Below are 21,192 nucleotides of genomic sequence, written 5' to 3' on the forward strand. Positions count from 1 at the left end.
TAACACTTTAAAATTTGTTTCTCTCAAAAAATATACATAAATTGAATGATGCATATAAGGTATATCAATGTAGATTTTCTGCTTCTGATAATGTACTATAGTTAACACATTACTGACTAGGAGATTTTTGCAGAGACTAAAGCCTGTGGCCAATGATTGTTGTAAAAGTGAAAGGACTTGTTTGTAAGTGAGTCCTTTCAAAAGTGTGCATGTTGAATCTAGCACTACATTAGAAGTAGTAATGCATGACACCTTAACTATTCGATATGTAACAGGTGGCCGCTTAACGGTACTCTGTGCCAGATGGCAGGTGAGGCTAGAGAGGCCCATATTTTCACACTTTGGATGAGGTAGAAAGATCTCTCTGAAATTTGAAGGATAAGATGAACTCAGTCATGCAAGGAGATGGGAGAAGAATATTCTGGGGAGAGGGACTAAAAAAAAATTTTTTTTTTTGTTTCTCTCTTCTTTATCCTCCACATCTATTACCTTAAACATTGTTCTCATCCCTGTGTTATTTTCTTTTGTATTTTTAGGAGAGCTTCTCAATTTCATCCTCTACCCACTGACATATTTATTTTATGCTGCCCCAGTTCTGCCTTCTCTACCCCTGTGAAAACTTGTATTGCTCTATTTTTAATTTTTTCTTTCATTCTAATCTGTTTTAGTCCTTATGAATTCATACTTAGGTTTCCTCCTAAAAAGAAAGTAGTTTTAAAAAGTTATAGTAAATACTTTTGAAAATTCTGATTTTTCCTTTAGATTTCAGAATAACAAAGCTTTATTTCCTCTTCATTATATTGTAAGTTTTAGTTTTTCCATGAACTCAACCACAAGTGAGTTATTACACCAGAATTATTTTTAAAATTGAAATTAATTTAAGGGGCTTCTCTGGTGGCTCAGCAGTAAAGAATCTGCCTGCAATGTGGGAGATACAAGTTCCATCCCTTGGTCAGGAAGATCCTCTGGAGAAAGAAATGGCAACCCACTCCAGGATTCTTGCCTGAGAAATCCCATGGACAGAGGAACCTGATGGACTACAGTCCATGGGGTCACAAAGAGTCAGACACAACTGAGCGACTAAACTACCACCACAGTAGTGTTTTGTTAGTTTCAAGTGTATAGCAAAGTGATTCAGTTACGCAGTATTCTTTTTCACAGTCTTTTTCCTTAGTGGTTATTATAAGACAATGAGTATAGTTCCCTGTGCTAAACCGTAAGTCCTTTTTGTTTACCTATTTTATATATAGTAGTATATATATATGTTAATCCCAAAGTCCTAATTTATTTCTCTCTGCCCCTGCTAACCCTGTTGGTAACCATAAGTTTGTTTTCTATGTTTGTGAGTCTGTTTCTGTTTTGTAAATAAGTTCATTTGTGTCACATTTTAAATTCCACATATAAGTGATATCATTGGGTATCTTTTCCTCACTTCACTTAGTATGATAATCTCTAGGTCCATCAGTGTTGCTGCAAATAGCATTGTTTCATTCATGTTGATGGCTGGGTTGTATTCCATTGTGTGTGTGTGTGTGCGTGCGTGCGCGCACCACATTGTCTTTATCCATGCATCTGTCAGTGGACACTTAGATTTCTTCCATATTTTGGCTATTGTAATGGTGTTGCTATTGAGAGGGTAACAGGCAGGAAGACCAGGGGTCTCCAAAAGGAGGAAATAGGCTCCAAGTGTCAGACATTTTTTATCTCTCTCTTAAGCAGCAGGAGGAAACAAACTACTAATGTTATATTTTTTCCACTTCTCTAAACAAATTTAAGAAGAGGTTTCTTTTAAAATTCTTTGTTGCCATGACAACATCTGGTTCCACCTGAGCTTAACTTTTCTCAAACCTTGAGCTAACCAATGTGTTTTTCTTAAGGAAATGTCTTAAGCTATATTAATGAACTATGTATTTACCGTAGACTCTGTCTTCAAGTAGGTTCTGCCTAAGACTCAGAACCAATTTGACAAACCAGTATGTTTAACTCGTGCAAATATTCTTTTAAGCTGTGTTAATGAGACTGTATTTACTTGGAAACCTGCCTTTCTTCAAGATTCATGTCAATCATTTTATGGCCCAGGACAACTTACCTTGTGCCAATGTTTTCTCAAAATGATGTTGTAGGTGAGGGGTCTGGTGCCAGTCTCTGAGTTTTGAGAGATTTCCTTTCTCTGATTAGCAGACTGCTAGTAGCTAAAGCATCTGGCTAAAGACTAGCAGGGGGGCACTCTTTCTGCCCGCTTCTGATGTCTATGTCACAATCTTTCTCTATCTCTTCAATACTTTAATAAAGCGTTATTACACAAAAATTCTGAGCAATGAAGCCTCATCACTGGCCCCGGATTGAAGTCGTCTCCTCCAGAGGCCAAGAATCCCGGCATCTTTCATGGCTCAGCAACAACCTTTCACCATGAACATTGAACTGCATGTATCTTTTTGAAATATAATTTTCTCTGGATATCTGTCTATATGCCTAGGAGTAGAATTGCTGGATCATATGGTAGTGCTATATTTATATATTTTTAAATTTATTTATTTTTTAATTGAAGGATAATGGCTTTATAGAATTTTGTTGTTTTCTGTCAAACCTAGACATGAATCAGCCATAGGTATACATATATCCCCTCACTTTTTAACCATGTTTGAGACCATGTTTGAACTTCCTCAGACATACAGCAAATTCCAATAGGCTATCTCTTTATGTTTAGATTTTGAGGGAGCCTCCATACTGTTCTTCATAGTTGCTGCACCAATTTACATTCCCGCCAAGAGTGTAGGACAGTTTCTTTTTCTCTATACTCTCGTCAGCATTTATTATTTGTAAACTTTTTAATGATGGCCATTCTGACTGATATGAGGTAATACCTCATTAGTTTTGATTTGCATTTCTCTAATAATTAGGAAATTTGAACATCTTTTTACATGGCTATTAGCTATCTGTATGTCTTCTTTGGAGAAATGTCTGTCTAGGTTTTATGCCACTTTTTTTGGTTGGGTTGGTTTTTTTTTTTTACATTAAGCTGTATGAGCTTTGTTTATTTTTAAAATTGATCTCTTGTCAGTAGCATCATTTATGTTTTCCTTTGCTGTGCAAAATTTTAATTAGGTCCCTTTTGTATGTTTTTGTTTTCATTTCCATTATTCTAGGAGATGGATCCAAATAAATTTTAAAAACATTTTATTTTATATATATATATATATATATATATTTAAATTTTTATTTATTTGTTTGTTTTGGCTCCACTGAGTCTTTGTTGCTGTGTGTGGGCTTTCTCTAGTTGTGGCAAGCGGGGGTTACTCTCTAGTCGAGGTGCTTGGGCTTCTCATTACAGTGGCTTCTCATTGCAGAGCACAGGCTCTAGCGTAAATTGGCTTCAGTAGTTGTGGCACATGGGCTCAGTTGCCACAGGGCATGTGGAATCTTCCCAGGCCAGGGATTGAACCTGTGTCCCTTGCATTGGCAGGTAGGTTCTTAACCACTAGACCACCAGGAAAGTCCTCAAATGAATTCTGCTGCAATTTATATCAAAGAGTATTCTGCTTAGATTTTCCACTAATAGTTTTATTGTATCCAGTCTTATATGTTGGTCTTTAATTAATTTTGAGTTTATTTTTGTATGTGGTGTTAGAGAATGTTCTAATTTCATTCTTTTACATGTAACTGTACATTTTCTCCAGCATGTAATACTTTTGATATCTGTGGATTTGGTACTGACATACCCTCTTTCATTCATGATTTTGGTAGTTCGTGTCTTCTCTTTTGAAGTCTTGGTCAGTCTGGCTAATGACTTGTCATTTTTGTTAATGTTTTCAAAGAACCAACTTTTGCTATTTCTTTTGTTTTCCTGTTTTCTATTTTCATGGATTTATATTCTGACCTTCATCATGCCTTTCCTTCTGCTTGTTTTGTGTTTAGTTTGCTCTCCTTTTCTAGTTTCCTGAAGTGGAAGCTTGGTTTTATTCATTTTAAAACTTTGCTTTTTTGGCCTTGGAGTACGGAATGAAGCAGGGCAAAGGCTAATAGAGTTTTGCCAAGAGAATGCACTGGTCATAGCAAACACCCTCTTCCAACAACACAAGAGAAGACTCTACACATGGACATCACCAAATGGCCAACACCGAAATCAGATTGATTATATTCTTTGCAGCCAAAGATGGAAAAACTCTATACAGTCAGCAAAAACAAGACAGGGAGCCGACTGTGGCTCAGATCATGAACTCCTTATTGCGAAATTCAGACTTAAACTGAAGAAAGTAGGGAAAACCACTAGACCATTCAGATATGACCTAAATCAAATCCCTTATGATTATACAGTGAAAGTGAGAAATAGATTTAAGGTACTAGATCTGATAGACAGAGTGCCTGATGAACTATGGACGGAGGTTCGTGACATTGTACAGGAGAAGGGATCAAGACCATCCCCATGGAAAAGAAATGCAAAAAGGCAAAATGGTTGTCTGAGAAGGCCTTACAAATAGCTGTGAAAAGAAGAGAAGCGAAAAGCAAAGGAGAAAAGGAAAGATATTCCCATTTGAATGCAGAGTTCCAAAGAATAGCCAGGAGAGATAAGAAAGCCTTCCTCAGTGATCAATGCAAAGAAATAGAGGAAAACAACAGAATGGGAAAGACTAGAGATCTCTTCAAGAAAATTAGAGATATCAAGGGAACATTTCACGCAAAGATGGGTTCGATAAAGGACAGAAATGGTATGGACCTAACAGAAGCAGAAGATATTAGGAAGAAGTGGCAAGAATATGCAGAAGAACTGTACAAAAAAGATCTTCATGATCCAGATAATCACGATGGTGTGATCACTCACCTAGAGCCAGATATCCTGGAATGTGAAGTCAAGTGGGCCTTAGAAAGCATCACTACAAACAAAGCTAGTGGATGTGATGGAATTCCAGTTGAGCTATTTCAAATCCTAAAAGATGATGCTGTGAAAGTGCTGCACTCAATATGCCAGCAAATCTGGAAAACTCAGCAGTGACCACAGGACTGGAAAAGGTCCATTTTCATTTCAATCCCAAAGAAAGGCAATCCCAAAGAATGCTCAAACTACCGCACAATTGCACTCATCTCACATGCTAGTAAAGTAATGCTCAAAATTCTCCAAGTCAGGCTTCAGCAATATGTGAACCGTGAACTTCCAGATGTTCATGCTGGTTTTAGAAAAGGCAGAGGAACCAGAGATCAAATTGCCAACATCTACTGGATCACCGAAAAAATAAGAAAGTTCCAGAAAAACCTCTATTTCTGCTTTATTGACTTTATTTAAAGCCTTTGACTGTGTGGATCACAATAAACTGTGGAAAATTCTGAAAGAGATGGGAATACCAGACCACCTGACCTGCCTCTTGAGAAACCTATATGCAGGTCAGGAAGCAACAGTTAGAACTGGACATGGAACAACAGACTGGTTCCAAATAGGAAAAGGAGTACGTCAAGGCTGTATATTGTCACCTTGCTTATTTAACTTATATGCAGAGTACATCATGAGAAACGCTGTGCTGGAGGAAGCACAAGCTGGAATCAAGATTGCCGGGAGAAATATCAATAACCTCAGACATGCAGATGACACCACCCTTATGGCAGAAAGTGAAGAAGAACTAAAGAGCCTCTTGATGAAAGTGAAAGAGGAGAGTGAAAAAGTTGACTTAAAGCTCTACATTCAGAAAACTAAGATCATGGCATCCAGTCCCATCACTTCATGGCAGATCAATGGGGAAACCGTGACAGACTTTATTTTTCTGGGCTCCAAAATCATTGCAGATGGTGATTGCAGCAATGAAATTAAGAAACGCTTCCTCCTTGGAAGGAAAGTTATGACCAACCTAGATAGCATATTAAAAAGCAGAGACATTACTTTGCCAATAAAGGTCCATCTAGTCAAGGCTATCGTTTTTCCAGTGGTTATGTATGGATGTGAGAGTTGAACTATAAAGAAAGCTGAGTGCAGAAGAATTGATGCTTTTGAACTGCGGTGTTGGAGAAGACTCTTGAGAGTCCCTTGGACTGCAAGGAGATCCAACCAGTCCATCCTAAAGGAGATCAGTCCCAGGTACCATTGGAAGGACTGATATTGAAGCTGAAACTCCAGTACTTTGGCCACCTGATGTGAAGAGCCGACTCCTTGGAAAAGACCCTGATGCTGGGAAAGATTGAGGGTAGGAGGATAAGGGGACGACAGAGAATGAGATGGTTGGATGACAACATCGACTCAATGGACATGGGTTTGGGTGGACTCTGGGAGTTGGTGATGGATAGGGAGGCCTGGTGTGCTGCGGTTCATGGGGTCGCAAAGAGTCGGACAAGACTGAGCTGAATTGTACCCTGACACCTTTGCTTTGTTCTCTTCCCCTATAGTTTTGCTTTTTCCAGAATGTCATAGAATTGGAGTCATACAATATGTAGTATTTGGAGGCTGGCTTCTTTCTCTTAGCATAGCACAGTTGAGATTTACAGCAATTGTGTGAATTAACAGTTAATTCCTTTTTATTGTTGGAGATTATACCATCATATGGGTGTACCACAGTTTATTTATTCATCCTTTGGAGGACATCCAAGAAGTTCCCCACATTTGTCTCTCATGGGTAAAGTTGCCATAACCATCCATTTACAAGGATTAGAGGGAACTAAGTTTGCATCTTTCTGGAATAAATACCTAGGAGTGGGACCACTGGATGATGTGTAAGTTTATGTTTAACTGCCAGGCTATATTCATACTGGTTTTTGCTTTATGTATTTTGAAGCTGTTTTGTTTGGTGCCTGCACATTTCGAATTGTTTGCCTTGGTTGGTTGTTTGGTGAATTACATTGTAATTGGTGTTCATTACGTAACATCTATCATTACATAACATCTCTCTTAATTCATGGTAATTCCCTTTGCTCTGAAGTTGACTGTATCTGATGTGGGTCTCATGGAGATATCATATTATTGAATCTTATTTTTTAACCCATTCTAGTAATCAGTGTCTTTTAGTTGATATACCTAAACTGTTTGGCATTAATGAAATTATTGATATGCTTGGGTTTAGGTTAACAAAGTTATTATTTGTTTTTCCTTTATTCTCCTTTTTGTCTGTTTCTCATTTCTGTCTTTCTTTGGGATACTTTAATATTTTTTAGTATTCCACTTTAATTTAGTTTTTATTCTATCTCTTTGTTAATTTCTCTAGAAATTACGATAGTCATACTTATCTTTTCACAGTCTCTGTAGAATTTTACCACTTAATGTGAAATGTAGAAACCTTACAACTACATAGTTCCCTTGACTTTCCCCCTTTATTTGTAAGTTTCTTATTATTACATGCACATACACTGAGAACTCCATCAGACAGTTATTTTTGCTTTTAATCATTGTATACATTTTATAGAAATGACCACAAAATGAATAATCGATTATATTTTGCCCACACCTTTGTCATTTCCGTTGCTTCTCATTCTTGAAGCTCTAAGATTCCTTTTCAGATCATTCGCCTCTCGTCTGAGGAACTTCCTTTAGCGTTTTTTTAGAGCAGTTCTAGTGACTAATTCACTTTGTTCCCCCTCATCTGAGAATATCTGGATTTCATTTTCATTCTCAAAGGTTATTTTATGCTGGATGTAGCATTCTGAGTTAACAGTTCCTTTTTCACATCCTTTAAAAATATTATGGCTCTCTGATTTCTGATGAGAAATCTACAGTTATTCAAATCATTGTTCTTTTATTCATAAATGCAGTGATTTTCCCCAGCTGTTTTCAAGATTTTTGCTTGTATTTGGTTTTCAGCTGTTTAATTGTAATATGTCTGGGATTGGGTTTTTTTTTTTTTTTAATTTGGATTTGCTTTGAGTTTCTTGAATCTATGAGTTTGTCTTTCACAAAGTTTGGTGAGATTTCAGCTATTATTGCTTCCATCTTTTTCCGCACTAGACTTTTCTCTTGGAACTCTGATGGGATAAATGATCAGCAATTTTTTGACATTTTTCACAGGTCCCTGAGTCTCTTAATTTCCTTCAGTACTTTCCCTTTGATGTTCAAATTAGATAATTTCTATTGATTTCTCTGGAAGGTCAGTGACTCTCCTTTGTCATCTCCATTCTGCTGTTGAGCCTGTCTAGGTAATATTTTTGTTTCAGTTATTATATTTTCATTTCTAAAATTTTCATCTGATTCTTCTGTATAACTTTTATTTCATTGTTGATACTTTCAACATTTTTAATTGTTTGACCTTACTTCTAGGAGTATGGTTATAACATCTTCTCTATCTGGGCATTCTAACATTTTTGTCATCTCAGAGTTGACATATGCTAATTCTCTTTTCTCTTCCAAGTTGAGACGTTCCTGGTTGTTCATAAACCATGTAATTTTGATTGTAGTCTGGGCATTTGGAATATTATGATATGAAAATCTGGGTCTTGTTTAATTCTAAGGAGGTCAGTTTTTGTTTTTTTTGTTTTATTTTAGCAGACAGTCGATCTGGTTAAGTTCAGCCTTCAGGTACTGGCCTTACTTCCTTGGGATGTGATCTAATGTCAAGTCTGGGTTTCAGAGCCTTTAAAATGCTATTTGGATCTTTCCAGCTATGCACCACTATATGACATGTCTTTCAGTTCACTTCAGTTTAGTTGCTCAGTCGTGTCCGACTCTTTGCGACCCCATGGCACACCAGGCCTCCCTGTCTATCACCATCTCCCAGAGTTTACTCAAACTCACATCAGTTGAGTCTGTCACATTGCTCGTCTTTCAGGCAATGTCCATTCAAATCCCTTGCTATTTTTTGTTCGGTTATTTCTCTTATTATTGAGTTGTGAAGATTGTTTATATATTCTGGATGAAAGTACCCTTATCAGATACAGAATTTGCAAATATTTTTTCCAGTCCTGTGGGTTGTCTTTTCACATCCTATGTCCTTTGAATCAAAACTATTTTTGATTTTGATGAAATCCAATTTATCTATTTTTTCATTGATTCCTTAGGCTTTTTTGGTACTGTGCCCAAAAATCTATTGCCTAGCCCAAGATCACAAATATCTACTTCTGTGTTTGAGTTTTATAGTATTAAGTTTTATGAAATCTAGGATCCATTTTGAGTTAATTTTTGTGTACATTGTGAGGTAGGAATCCAACTTAAATCTTTTGAATGTTACTATCCAGTTGTCCAAGCATCATTTGTTGAAAATAACTTTCCTCCCACAGAATTGTCTTAACACAATTGTCATAAATGCAAATACTCACTGTCTTAATTATTTTAGATCTTTAGCAAGTTTTAAGACCTCTCATTTTAAGATATTTCTGGCTATCCTTGGTCCCTTGATAATCGTAAAGTCAGCTTAACAACTGCTTCAAAGAGCCAGCTGGGATTTTGATAGGGATATACTTAATCTGTACATCAATTTTAGGAGTGTTGCCATCTTGATGATATTAAGTCTTCTGATCCATGAACATGGGATGTCTTTTAACAGCAGTATTGGAAGCTGGAAGGCAGTGTATTAATAACTTCAGTATGCTCAATGCAGATACCTATAAATCTAAAATTCTATTCCCAGTATCTTTGCAAAATAAAGGGAAAAGAAGTCAGCATTTAGTGACAGAGCATAGATAAATCTTCAAAGTCTGTTGCTGCCAGGGAAAGCAGAAGGAGTGGCAACTGGAGGGATATATATGTATATATCCTGTTTTTAGGATGAGCAATTTGAAAGTATAATCAAGTAAAGGAGGAGAAATTGATGACACAGTAGGAATTAGAAGGATCATGTCCCTTAATAATCTTTAGTAGATGACGGGGGGTATCCTACAAGGAAGGTAATGAGAGAGACATTGATGGGTGAGCGTATAGAAGCTGAAGGGTTGGTGATGGAAAGATCACAAAGTTCTCCACAGACCACTAAATAGGCAGCAAAGGCACAAGATAAGACTGGAGAGGCTGTTTGGATACCTGAATGGAATAGAAAAGCATGAAATAGTCATCTTGCAGAATGGCAAAGTGAAATTTCTAAGGAAATATGACAGTTGACAGTTTCGAGTTCCTATCTCAGGTATATGGTATAAATTTGAAGAAATTTCAGTCACCAGCATTTTAAAATTTTTTCCAACAATCTTCAGATGCTTTGGTACAGTGCAGAATAAGTGGAAGGGAAGGGAGGGGAGGATGAGCAAGATGTTAATACTATTTATAAACACATGGCCATGTATTGAACCACAGTGTTTAGGCTGATCACTTAGAAAAGGGAAAACTTGAGGAGGAAGATGAAGTATGAAAAGTGACAGGACCAGCAGATTGGAAGTCCAGAGAAATGGCAGACTGACGGATACACAATGGATACCACATAGAAATTAGAAATTTTCTTTGGGACACTAAATAAGCTACTGAACAAGTTGTACTTAACTGTGGCTGCGCATCATAGTCTTCTGGGGAACTTTAAAAAAAAATGTTGTCCATGGGTTCCAACCCCATTGATCCAGAATTTCTGAGCATCTATGGCTTTGAAAAGAGCACAGGTCATTCAGACATGCAGACGGAGCTGATAATGACTACAGCAGAGCCTGGAGTGCTGGGAGACCTTGGGACTGGAAGGCAGAGCTGCCGCACTGAACAGCCCCCAGTGGCACTGCAGTCGTACAGCCCATGGCAACACTATTTGGCAGGTTGTAGCAGCTGAGAGCATCTCTAATTGAGAACACATTGGAGCAGGAATAGACCCATTAGAGTCTTAGGGATTTAAAACATATCTGGAGCAGTGATTCTCAGCCCTGGGGAGGGGGAAGCTTGGAAAAAAATCTCAAAGCCAAGATGGCATCCCAGATTAATCACATTAAAATCAGTGAAGCCCAGGCTAAATCAGGACTTTAAAAAACTCACATGACATTTTCATCATTCATCCAGAAGCCTTGTGGAGAGTGCTGAGCCATTTTTTTTTAAGATAGGAAACACCGGATGGGGTGCAGTTTGGGGAGGAGATTTTATCATTTTATGCAGAGACTGCAGTATCTGTACTTCAACCAGGTGGAGATGTCAAAGAGGCAGTGCCAGGTCTGAAGCTAGAGAGACAAGGCTTAAGTTGAAGTGAGAAAACTCCCCCCAATTCTGGGTGAATTGTTGATTGCTGTATATTTTTAAAGCATATTAGTCTGGGGATGTTCTGATGAAATCCCTAGTCTTTATAAATAACCACATATATGCACTCTGCTTTGAGCAGTGTTCACAGAACTAGAGAGGGGAACACAGCTCTGGTATGGATGCAGGATGCTTGTAAAATACAGTTGTAAGAGAGTGTTGAGGAAGGATGGGTTCTGTAGAGTTTATCTGATCATAATACTAATTTCATACATTGGTAGATAAAAGACTCATACTTTGGTAAAAGACTCAGGCTCCTACAAAATCAGTGCAGACTCAGACCAGCTGAGTCCCCTGACCTACATGGCAGCATTACCCTTGACCATGTGCCCAGAGGGAAACGATGGCATACTTGGGCAGGAGAGGAGCTGTTGTTTCTTGCTTTTGTGGGGTTTTTGGTATGAAAAACAGATTGCTGTTTTTCTTCATTCAAATTGTACTCTCCCATTTCCACATTTCTAGATAGATTTAAGAGGAAGTTGCCGTCTCAAAGCAGTTTTGGAACTTGACAGCATGACCTTTTAGGTTGATAATTTACCAACTTTAAAATTAAGCAAAAAACAAGCTTGTGGGGATTTATATAAAATAAAAATCTAAGACATTACTTTTTGTGTGTTCCATTAAAGTTCTTCAGATGTACTTCAGACCATTTGGCACAGTGTGTATGTTTGCAGTTGTTTCAAGGGCGCATCTGGACGTTGTTTTGGGTGCTTGCCTTACTGTCTGAAGGATCATCAGTGGGTCAGCTGCATTTGTGGGAGCTGCTCTGCATAATCATTTATTTTCATGAGCTACGTCTTTACAAAGGCTCAAAACATTCTGCAGTTATCTTAAAGGTCTTCCTCAGTAAATTCTAAGTTATCATGTAAAATATTATTTTGCCCAGATGATGGTAAGTACATTTAGAAAGTGAACTTACATTTTGTAGTGAATTTAAATTTATGCCTCAGAGCCAGGGTACATGGTACAATACCAGGAAAAATGTTGCAACAGACCAGAAGTGACCAGGAGGCTTGTTTCCCAAACTCCATCTTACATTGTTGTTTAGTCTCTCTGTCTCATCTGTCTGCATCCCTGGGTTACCTGAAATAATGTTTCAATCCCTTGGACCATCGTGTTCCAGTGGCAGCGCTAAGAGGGATGCAGTAAGATCTAACCTCTGTCACATCCTCTCTCTGTGCCAGGCACCCTTGATTACCTTATTTTATCTCTTCAGTAAAGGAGAAATGGCACTCTATAAGGAAAGTGCCATTTCCATCCTCGTCTTGCCCAGGTTTTAGGGCAGAAGAGTTAGAACCTTGGCCGTATTTACTCCAGTGTGAGTCGCAGAGATTCAGCACCTGGAGATTCAGCATGGAGATGAAGCCTTAACAGATCTGCTTCTGTCCCAGACAGGAGCAGGAGATGGGACATAGGGGTAAATACGGTGCCACAGGAAGGTTGGGTTGGTATTGACAGGCATGGAGTGTGAAGAGCCCCCATGCGATACACACCTGTATCTTTTCCAGTTCTGGCATTACAGCTGCTCCTTGAGGTGGGCTGGAGAAGTCTGCTTTGAGGACATGAATGAGTTCTCACCATCATTCTTACGACAGGAAGCAACGATGATGGCCACCACGTATCTAGCACACAGCTTTTGCCACTCTTCTGTTCATGTGCACGAGAGATGCTGAATAATTATTTGGCCTGCAGGTTTCATCAAAGTCTCAGTTGTTGGTTGCCAGGCTCCTCTGTCCATGGGATTTCCCAGGCAGGAATACTGGAGTGGGTTGCCATTTCCTTCTATAGGGGATCTTCCTGACCCAAGGATCGCACCTGGGTCCCTCGCATTGCAGGCAGATTCTTTACCGGCTGAGCCACCAGGGAAGCCCAACCAATTTCCATGGAATTCACTTATCTTGTATAGGATATTCCAGCTTATACTTGAGCTCAGTACTTTGTTTAGGATTAATAAAAATAGAGTGTATGGGAAAATAATTGATGCGTTCATGTCCTCAGAAGGAAACACGTCATTGCTGGCTCATAGGATATACATGTCTTAAAATGTAATCTAGGCAGTTTGGATAATTACCTAATTTAAGTTAAGTAATACCAAGCTGTTTTCCAAAGAGAAATCTCTTTGCTCCATATCCTCACCAAAACTTGGTCTAACAGACTTTAAATTTTATGCTCATGTGACGGATGTTTGAGTATCTCTTTTCCTTGATAACATGAAATTCAGCATGTTGTTTGTAACAACCCCACTCTGAAAGCAGTCTGAATGCCCATTGAGGGTAGAATGTATAAACAAATTGTGATATATCGATGCAAAGGAATCCCATGGTCTAATAATGTTATGGATGTTCTTGTGCCTACTTTTTCAGTGACTATATCTGAATATTTCCATTGAGTAAATACCCAGGAATGGAATTGCCGGTTTACAGCGTCTTTTGTATGTTTAGCTTTGATAGATAGCTGCTGAATGGTTTTCTGTGCTGTTATCCTAATTTATAGTTTCATGAGCACAATTAACTTTTTCATAAATTTAATTTTGATATAATTCTGCATATACAGAAAAGTTGCAAGAGTAGTAGAACTCCCATATATATTTTACCCATATAAATCAATTATAGCCATATGTTTACTTCATTTGTACCCTCCACTTACCCTTCCTCACTCCCTTCCTTTATCTATATAATATAATAAGTTGTATATGTATACACACACACACACACACATATGCCATGCTTAGTGACTCAGTTGTGCCCAACTCTGCAACATGGACTGTAGCTTGCCAGGCTCCTCTGTCTGTGGGATTCTCCAGGCAAGAATACTGGAGTATATAGCCATTCCGTTCTCCAGGGAGTCTTCCTGATCCAGGGATTGAACCCAGGTCTCCTGCATTGCAGGCGATTCTTTATTATCTGAGCCACCAGGGAAGCCCATATATGTTAAGTATCTGTAGGTATATGAGCATATTTTTTATATATATTTATCTGTTAGCAGTTGTTCTGACCTATTTGAGACATAGAGATATCAAGCCCATTTATCATGAAAAACTTGTGTATATTTCCTGAAAGAAGCCATTATCTTACATAACAACAGTACAATTACTAAATTAAGAAATTTTAACATTGGTATAATTCTGTTATCTAATCCATAGTCTAGACTCAATTTTATAAATTCTCCCAGTAATTTCCTTTATAACTTTATTTTTCTGGTCGAAGGTTTAATTCAGGATCTTAGATTACACTTAATTGTATGCTTTTTAAATCTGGAACATTTCCTAAACCTTTATATATCTTGATATTTTCAAGAGTATATACCAGTTAATTTGTGTAATGTTCCCCAGTTTGGGTTTGCTGTGGTTTTTTGATTATTAGTCAGATTATGCATTTTTTTCAATAATCCCTCAGAAATAGTCCTCCATCCTTCCTAATCTTTTATATCAAAGACATGTAATATTGACTTCTCTCTTTACTGGTTATGTTTACTGGTCACTTGGTTATGTAACTAGGTTTCTCCCCTGTAAAATTAGTGTTTCCCCTTTGTAAATTAGTAGGATTTTTCTCATCAAAGTTTTGTCTCCTGGTTTTAGCACCCTTTGATGAACTTCTCTCTGTGTCACTTGTCTCAAGTTGACATCTTCTGTATGGAAGAGATGTACCTTCTCCATTTATTTGTTCATCTATTTCTATGGACTTGTAGACCTTATTTTAGCTAGTGAGTTTTATTCTGTTGCTTCCAGCATTCATTTTAATGCTCAGATTGCCCCAGATTTGACTGACAGAGGATTCCTTCAACCGAGCTCGAGTCCTTTGGATTTGTACCCAGTTATTTTAACACTTCTTTTCTTTCCTTTATGACAAGGTATTCCAAAATCCTCATTTAATGATGCTTCATCTCAGAAATCAGCCTTTTTTGGAAGTCCTATTTCCATTTATTAGAGAATGTTATTCCTAAATGAAGACATAGGTACTGGATGTGCTCATTGCTTCTAGGCCTTTGCAGAATTAAGAAATGTGTATATACATGTGGAACTACTTATCCATCATGGGCTTCCCTTGTGGCTCAGCTGGTAAAGAATTCTTCTGCAATGCAGGAGACCTGGGTTGGGAAGATCTTCTGGAGAAGGGAAAGGCTACCCACTCCAGTATTCTGGCCTGGAGAATTCCATGAACTGTACAGCCCATGGGGTCGCAAAGAGTCGAACACAACTGTGACTTTCACTTCACTTCACTTATCCGTCTATCAGAAAAACAAGAGTTTATATTAATCCTTTCAACCAATCATCACTACCCTTTCCATATTTGTAACTCCTTTAACCAGTAGTGGGTACCTTGCTTTCAGTTCCCTTAATACATTTACTTATTTGCTCAAATCTAGAATACATGGAAAGTGGTATCAGAATTGCCATTAAATACCAAAGGGAAAAAATAAACCAACTAACTATAGTTCGTTATTTGTGTGGGAGTATTTTTAGTTAAAATAAGTGAAATTCACATTTTAATTCCACAGTTCAGTAAATTCTGACAAGTGCATGTACTCATGTAAATTAAACCTCTGTCAAGATATTGAAGTTTCACATCACTGTGACTTGCCCCAGTCAGTATCCTCTTATTGTTGTTCAGTCACTGATTGTGTCTGACTCTTTGCTACCCCATGGCATGCCAGGCTCCTCTGTCCTCCACTATCTCCCTGAGTTTGCTCAAATTCATGCCCATTGAGTCAGTGATGTTATCTAACCATCTCTGCCACTTTCTTCTCCTTTTGCCTACCCTGTCTTTGCCAGCATCAGCGTCTTTTTCACTGAGTCGGCTCTTCACATCAGGTGGCCAAAGTATTGGAGCTTCAGCTTCAGCATCAGTCCTTCCAATGAATATTCAGCACTGATTTCCTTTAGGATTGACTGCTTTGATCTCCTTTCAGTCTAAGGGAGTCTTCTCCAGTACCAAATTTTGAAAGCATCAATTCTTTGGTGCTCAGCCTTCTTTATGGTACAACTCTCACATCCATACATGACTACTGGAAAAACCATAACTTCTTCAGCAAAGCAGTGTCTTTGCTTTTTAATATGCTGTCCAGGTTTGTCATAACTTTTCTTCCAAGGAGCAAGTGTCTTTTAATGTCATGGCTGCGGTCACTGTCCATAGTGATTTTGGACCCAAGAAAATAAAATCTGTCACTGTTTTCACTTTTTCCCCTTGTATTTGCCATGAAGTGATCAGGCTGGATGCTATGATCTTAAAAGTGAAAGTGAAAGTCGCTCAGTTGTGTCCTACTTTTTAGGACCCCATGGACTATATATAGTCCATGGAATTCTCCAGGCCAAAATACTGGAGTGGGTAGCCTTTCCCTTCTCTAGGGGATCTTCCCAACCCAGGGATCAAACCTAGGTCTCCCACATTGCAGGCAGATTCTTTATCAGCTGAGCCACAAGGGAAGCTTTTTTTTAATTTTGAGTTTCAAGCCAGCTTTTTTGCTCTCCTTTTTCATCTTCATCGAGTTGATCTTTAGCTCTTCTTCACTTTCTGCCATTAGAATGGTATCATCTATGTATCTAAGGTTGTTGATATTTCTCCTCCAGAGGCAACCATTTTTCTAAACTTTTTTTAGTGTAGATTTGTTTTGCCAAGTCTGAAACTTCATGTAAAAGGAACTATGCAGTTTGATTTCTCTTATTTGCAGCTTTTGTGAGGTTCACCCACACGGCTTCATGTAGCCAAAGTTTATCCCTTTTTATTATTGACTAGTAAGTATTACCCATGGAGGAGGGCACAGCAAACCACTCCAGTATTCTTGCCTGTAGAAGAATCCCATGAACAGAGGAGCCTGGTGGGCTACAGTCCATAGGGTCTCAAACAGTCGGACATGACTGAAGCGATTTAGTGTACAGTATTACTTTGTAAAAATATACCAAAATTAGTTATCCATTCTCTTCTTGATTGACATCAGATTGTGATATCGTGAATATTGTGGCTTTGATCATTCTTTTACACAACTTCGTGTGGACACATGTTTTCATCCTCTTAGATAAATATCTACTAATGGAACTGCTAGATGATAAGGTCAGTGTGTGCTTACTTTTGTAGAAAAGTACCAAATATTTACCAAATTAGCTTCATTATCTTTATAATCCCTGCAGGATTATGAGAGAATTCTAGTTGCTCCACATCCATGTCAACATTTGATGTCAGAGTTTTTAATTTGAGCCATTCTACTTGGTATCACATAGGGTATCTCTCTGTGGTTTTAACTCCTGATAACTAGTGATATTGAGCACATTTTCATGTACTTATTGGCAGCTCTGTATATTCCTTTGAAGTTCCTTTACCAATCTTTTGTCTGTTTTTTTTTTTTAAGTTGATTGTCCTTTTAATGTTGTCATAGAAGTTTTTGAAAGATTCTGCAAATAAGTCCTTTGTCAGGTATATGTCTTATGGATATTTTTCCTAGTTTATGATTTGTCTTTTTTTCTAAATAGTGTTTTTGATGAGTTGATATTTTGAATTTTGATAAAGCCTAATATATTGATTTTTTCTCTTTCATGATTGTTGCTGTATGTAGCTTAAGAAATCTCTTCCTTCCCCTAGGTTGGGGAGATATAATCCTACATTTTATTCTAAAAATTTTATAGCTTTAGCTTTAATGTTTAGTTTTGTGATCCATCTTGAATTAATTTTTATGTGTGGTATTAGGTAGGGTTGAGGCACATTATTTTTCCATATGAAAATGTAGCTCTTCCCTATACCATCTGTTGAAATATTTCTTTTCATCATTGAATTGCTTTGGCATGTTTGTGGGTCTGTTTCCAGATCCTCTGTTTGGTCCCACTGATCTGTATATCTGTATTCACATATGTATCATTTTTATTACTATAGCATTGTGGTAATTCTTGAAATTTTATAAGACTTCCATCTTTAGTCTTTATCAAGATAATCTTATCTATTCTTGGTCAGTTGAATTTTCATTTAATTTTTAGACTTATTTTATCAGTTTCTATAAAAATGCTGCTGGTGTTTTTAAATAGAATTTCACTGAATCTACCAATCAATTTTAGGAGAACTGACCATGAGAGTAACCCTCTGAATCCTTAAACATGGTATATTGCTCTGTTAGTTTAGGTCTTCTCTAATTTCTCTCAACAAAGGTTTATGTTTCAGTGTAGAAAGTCTTGGTATTTCTTACTAAATTTATTCATAAGTATTTTTTCCAAAGTCATTGTAAGTTGATTTAGTTTAATTGTACCTTCTAACTGTTTACTGCTAATATATACAAATACAAATGATTCTTTGTATATTAGCCTTGTAACTTACAGTCTTGCTAAATGCATTTATTTGTTATAGAGTTCTTAGAATTTTCAGTTCTGACATTCATGTCATCTGCAAAAGGAGAAGTTTTTCCTTTTCAACCTTTTCCCCTTACTTTTACTGGCTAGGATCTATCCAGGTGTTCAGACTGAATATGCTTACCTTGGTCCTAATTTTAGGGGAAAACAGTTTAATATTATACCATAAAGTCTGAAGATAGGTATAGGGTTTTTTAATATAACCATACCGGCACTGAGGTGCCTGGGTTAGGGTTGCGGAGGGGTGAGGCTGTTGCAGTGTTGACTTTTCCAGTTGGTTCTTTATGCTGCCTGAGGCTCTAGAGTCAATTACCTACTGTGCAGGCATTGGAAAGCCCCAAGGCATCTCAGCTGGTCCACAGCCCCAGCGCCCATGGTCCAGCTCACTCCTGTCCTCTACAAGGCCTACCATGGAGGCCACTTAACCATCCGCCTTGCCCTAGGTGGCTGTACCAAATGGCCTTTTCACCACATTGTGGCTTCCCCCAACAAGTGTCCCACGGATGGCCATTTCATGGAGCAGCTGGGCTCCTATGATCCACTGTCCAGTAGTTATGGAAAGAAACTCATTGCTCTCAACCTGGACCAGATCTGGCATTGTATTGGTTGTGGAGCCCACCTCTCTAAGCCTGTGGAAAAGCTTCTGGGTTTTCTGGCTATTTCCCTCAGCATCTGACGGTGGTCACAAACGCTGAGAGGTTGTGACAGAAAGAGGCATGAGAAGTCCTCTTAGCTGCTCAGAAAACAGATACAGAGGCTACAGAAACAAGAGAATTGACTTCAGTGAACATAGCAGTGGGAACAAGGTTGAAGTCCTCTTAAAATATTTGTACGAAGTTCTTAGTTTTATTATATTTATAGAGCTATAAATAGAATTAAGTAAAAAAGCAATAATATTGTCTATTAATTTTTTAGCAGTTATAGCACTACTCAAAATTTCTATTATTTAACATCAATTTTGAGGACTTCCATGGTGACTCAATGGCTAAGACTTTGCACTCCCAATGTAGGGGACCTGTGTTCTATCCCTGGTCAGGGAACTAGATCCCACATGCTGCAACTAAGAGTTTGCATGCTACAACCAAGACTCTGTGCAGCCAAATAAATAAAAATAAGTATTTTTAAAAATAGGTCAATTTTAGTAATTTTATTTTTGTATTTTTGAATTTGTCCACTTTGTCTATATTTGCCAATTTATTTGCATGGTATAAGTTTATCAATAATATTTTTCTTTTCATGAAACTGTTGATTTTGTTGATCCTATCTACCATCTATGTGTTTTGGTCTTTATTATGATCTTCCTTTTAATTCATTTATTTCATTAATTTTTTCTCCCCCTTTGAAATGGCTGCTTGGCTCATGAATTTCTGGTCCTTTTTATTTTCTCACTATGCACTGAAAGCAATGAAACCCCCTCTAACTATTGTTTTTACTATATCGCACAAGTTTTGATAGAAAATATTTTGATTCATTTAGTTCAGAATCTTTTATTATTTCAGTTTTGATTTTTCTTTCACTCTTATTTATTTCATCTTATTTTTCATAGGGTTTCCCTGATAGCTCAGGTGATTTTTCCTATTGACTTTACTTACATTTTTGAACATTTAACTATGAAAATATAAAATATCTATAAATGTATACAGAATAATATAATGAATCCCCATGTACCCATCTTTTATGACTACCCAGTCATGTCCAAACATTTTTTCTTGCCTACGGCTACTTCAGCCTCCTATATTATTTTGGAACAAATCCTATGGCTATTTGTATGGGTTAAATTTTTTAACTATATGGAAATTTGCTAGTTATCTGACTTGTTTCTTTAGAGAACATTGTAAGTTCATCATTTGAAATTTCTTGTGATATTCTTTACGTCCCAAAATGTAAAAAATATTCTGTTAATGTCCCATGCATACTAAAACCAATTTGTGTTCTGCAACTCTTGAAAGTGTAATTCTATATGTCAAATAGGTGAAGTTTGTCAAAAGTACATTCAAATGTTTAATGTCCCCACTCATATTTGACCTGATCATTAGGAAGTAATTCTCTTTATCACTAGTATATGCTTCTACCTCTCATATTAACAGAGTTACACCAGTTTTCTGGTGATTATAATTTGCATAGTGTGTTTCTTATCTTACCTTTAAAATTTCATCTTGTCTGCATCTTTACACGTAGGAAAGCTTTTATAAATAGTATATTGTTGAATTTTGTATTCAGTCTGCCAATTTATTGCCTTTAACTGAAGCATCTGGTGTCTTTACATTTAATTTAATTAGTGACACATTTAGGTTTAAATCTACTCATCTCATCTTGTGCTTCTTTACTTGTTTTACATCTGCTCCCCTCGCCCCCTGCCTTGTTTATTGCCTTCTTTTGGATTCTTTTTCAAATCGATTTTTCAAAATATATCAAGAATTCAACCCTTCTCACCACCCCCACTGCTGCTGTCCCGCCCAGACCATCTCCTCCTTCCTCTGGGTGAGGCGGTGGCCTCCTGACTCATCTCCCTGCTTCTGTCCTTCCTCCCACTCCCCGCCCTCCCCCGGCCATCTGCTCACTAAGCAGCAGCCAAGTGAGCCTCTTAGCGTGTCAGCTAGTTCCCCTCCCTACAAAGCCTGCCTTGGCTCCAGGCTGGAGTGAGCGCTGTCCGAGGTGCTTAGGGGACCGTCACGGCCTGGGGGACTCAGTGCCGCCCTGCTGCCCGTTGCTCCGTGTGCGTGAGACACGTGACCACCTGCAGGTCCTCTGACAGTACAGAGCCCCT

At 37.8% G+C, this 21,192-nt stretch overlaps 1 protein-coding gene and 1 pseudogene across 1 annotated transcript in view; both read left to right on the top strand.

The window, feature by feature from the left end:
* Positions 1-21,192, top strand: part of OTUD7A (OTU deubiquitinase 7A) — a 379,982-nt gene that overhangs the window by 115,743 nt on the left and 243,047 nt on the right. The window lies entirely within an intron of this gene.
* On the top strand, positions 18,799-19,247 carry LOC136146945 (small ribosomal subunit protein bS16m pseudogene; annotated as a pseudogene).

Source organism: Muntiacus reevesi, chromosome 15, assembly GCF_963930625.1.
Source record: "Muntiacus reevesi chromosome 15, mMunRee1.1, whole genome shotgun sequence".
Lineage (NCBI taxonomy): Eukaryota > Metazoa > Chordata > Mammalia > Artiodactyla > Cervidae > Muntiacus > Muntiacus reevesi.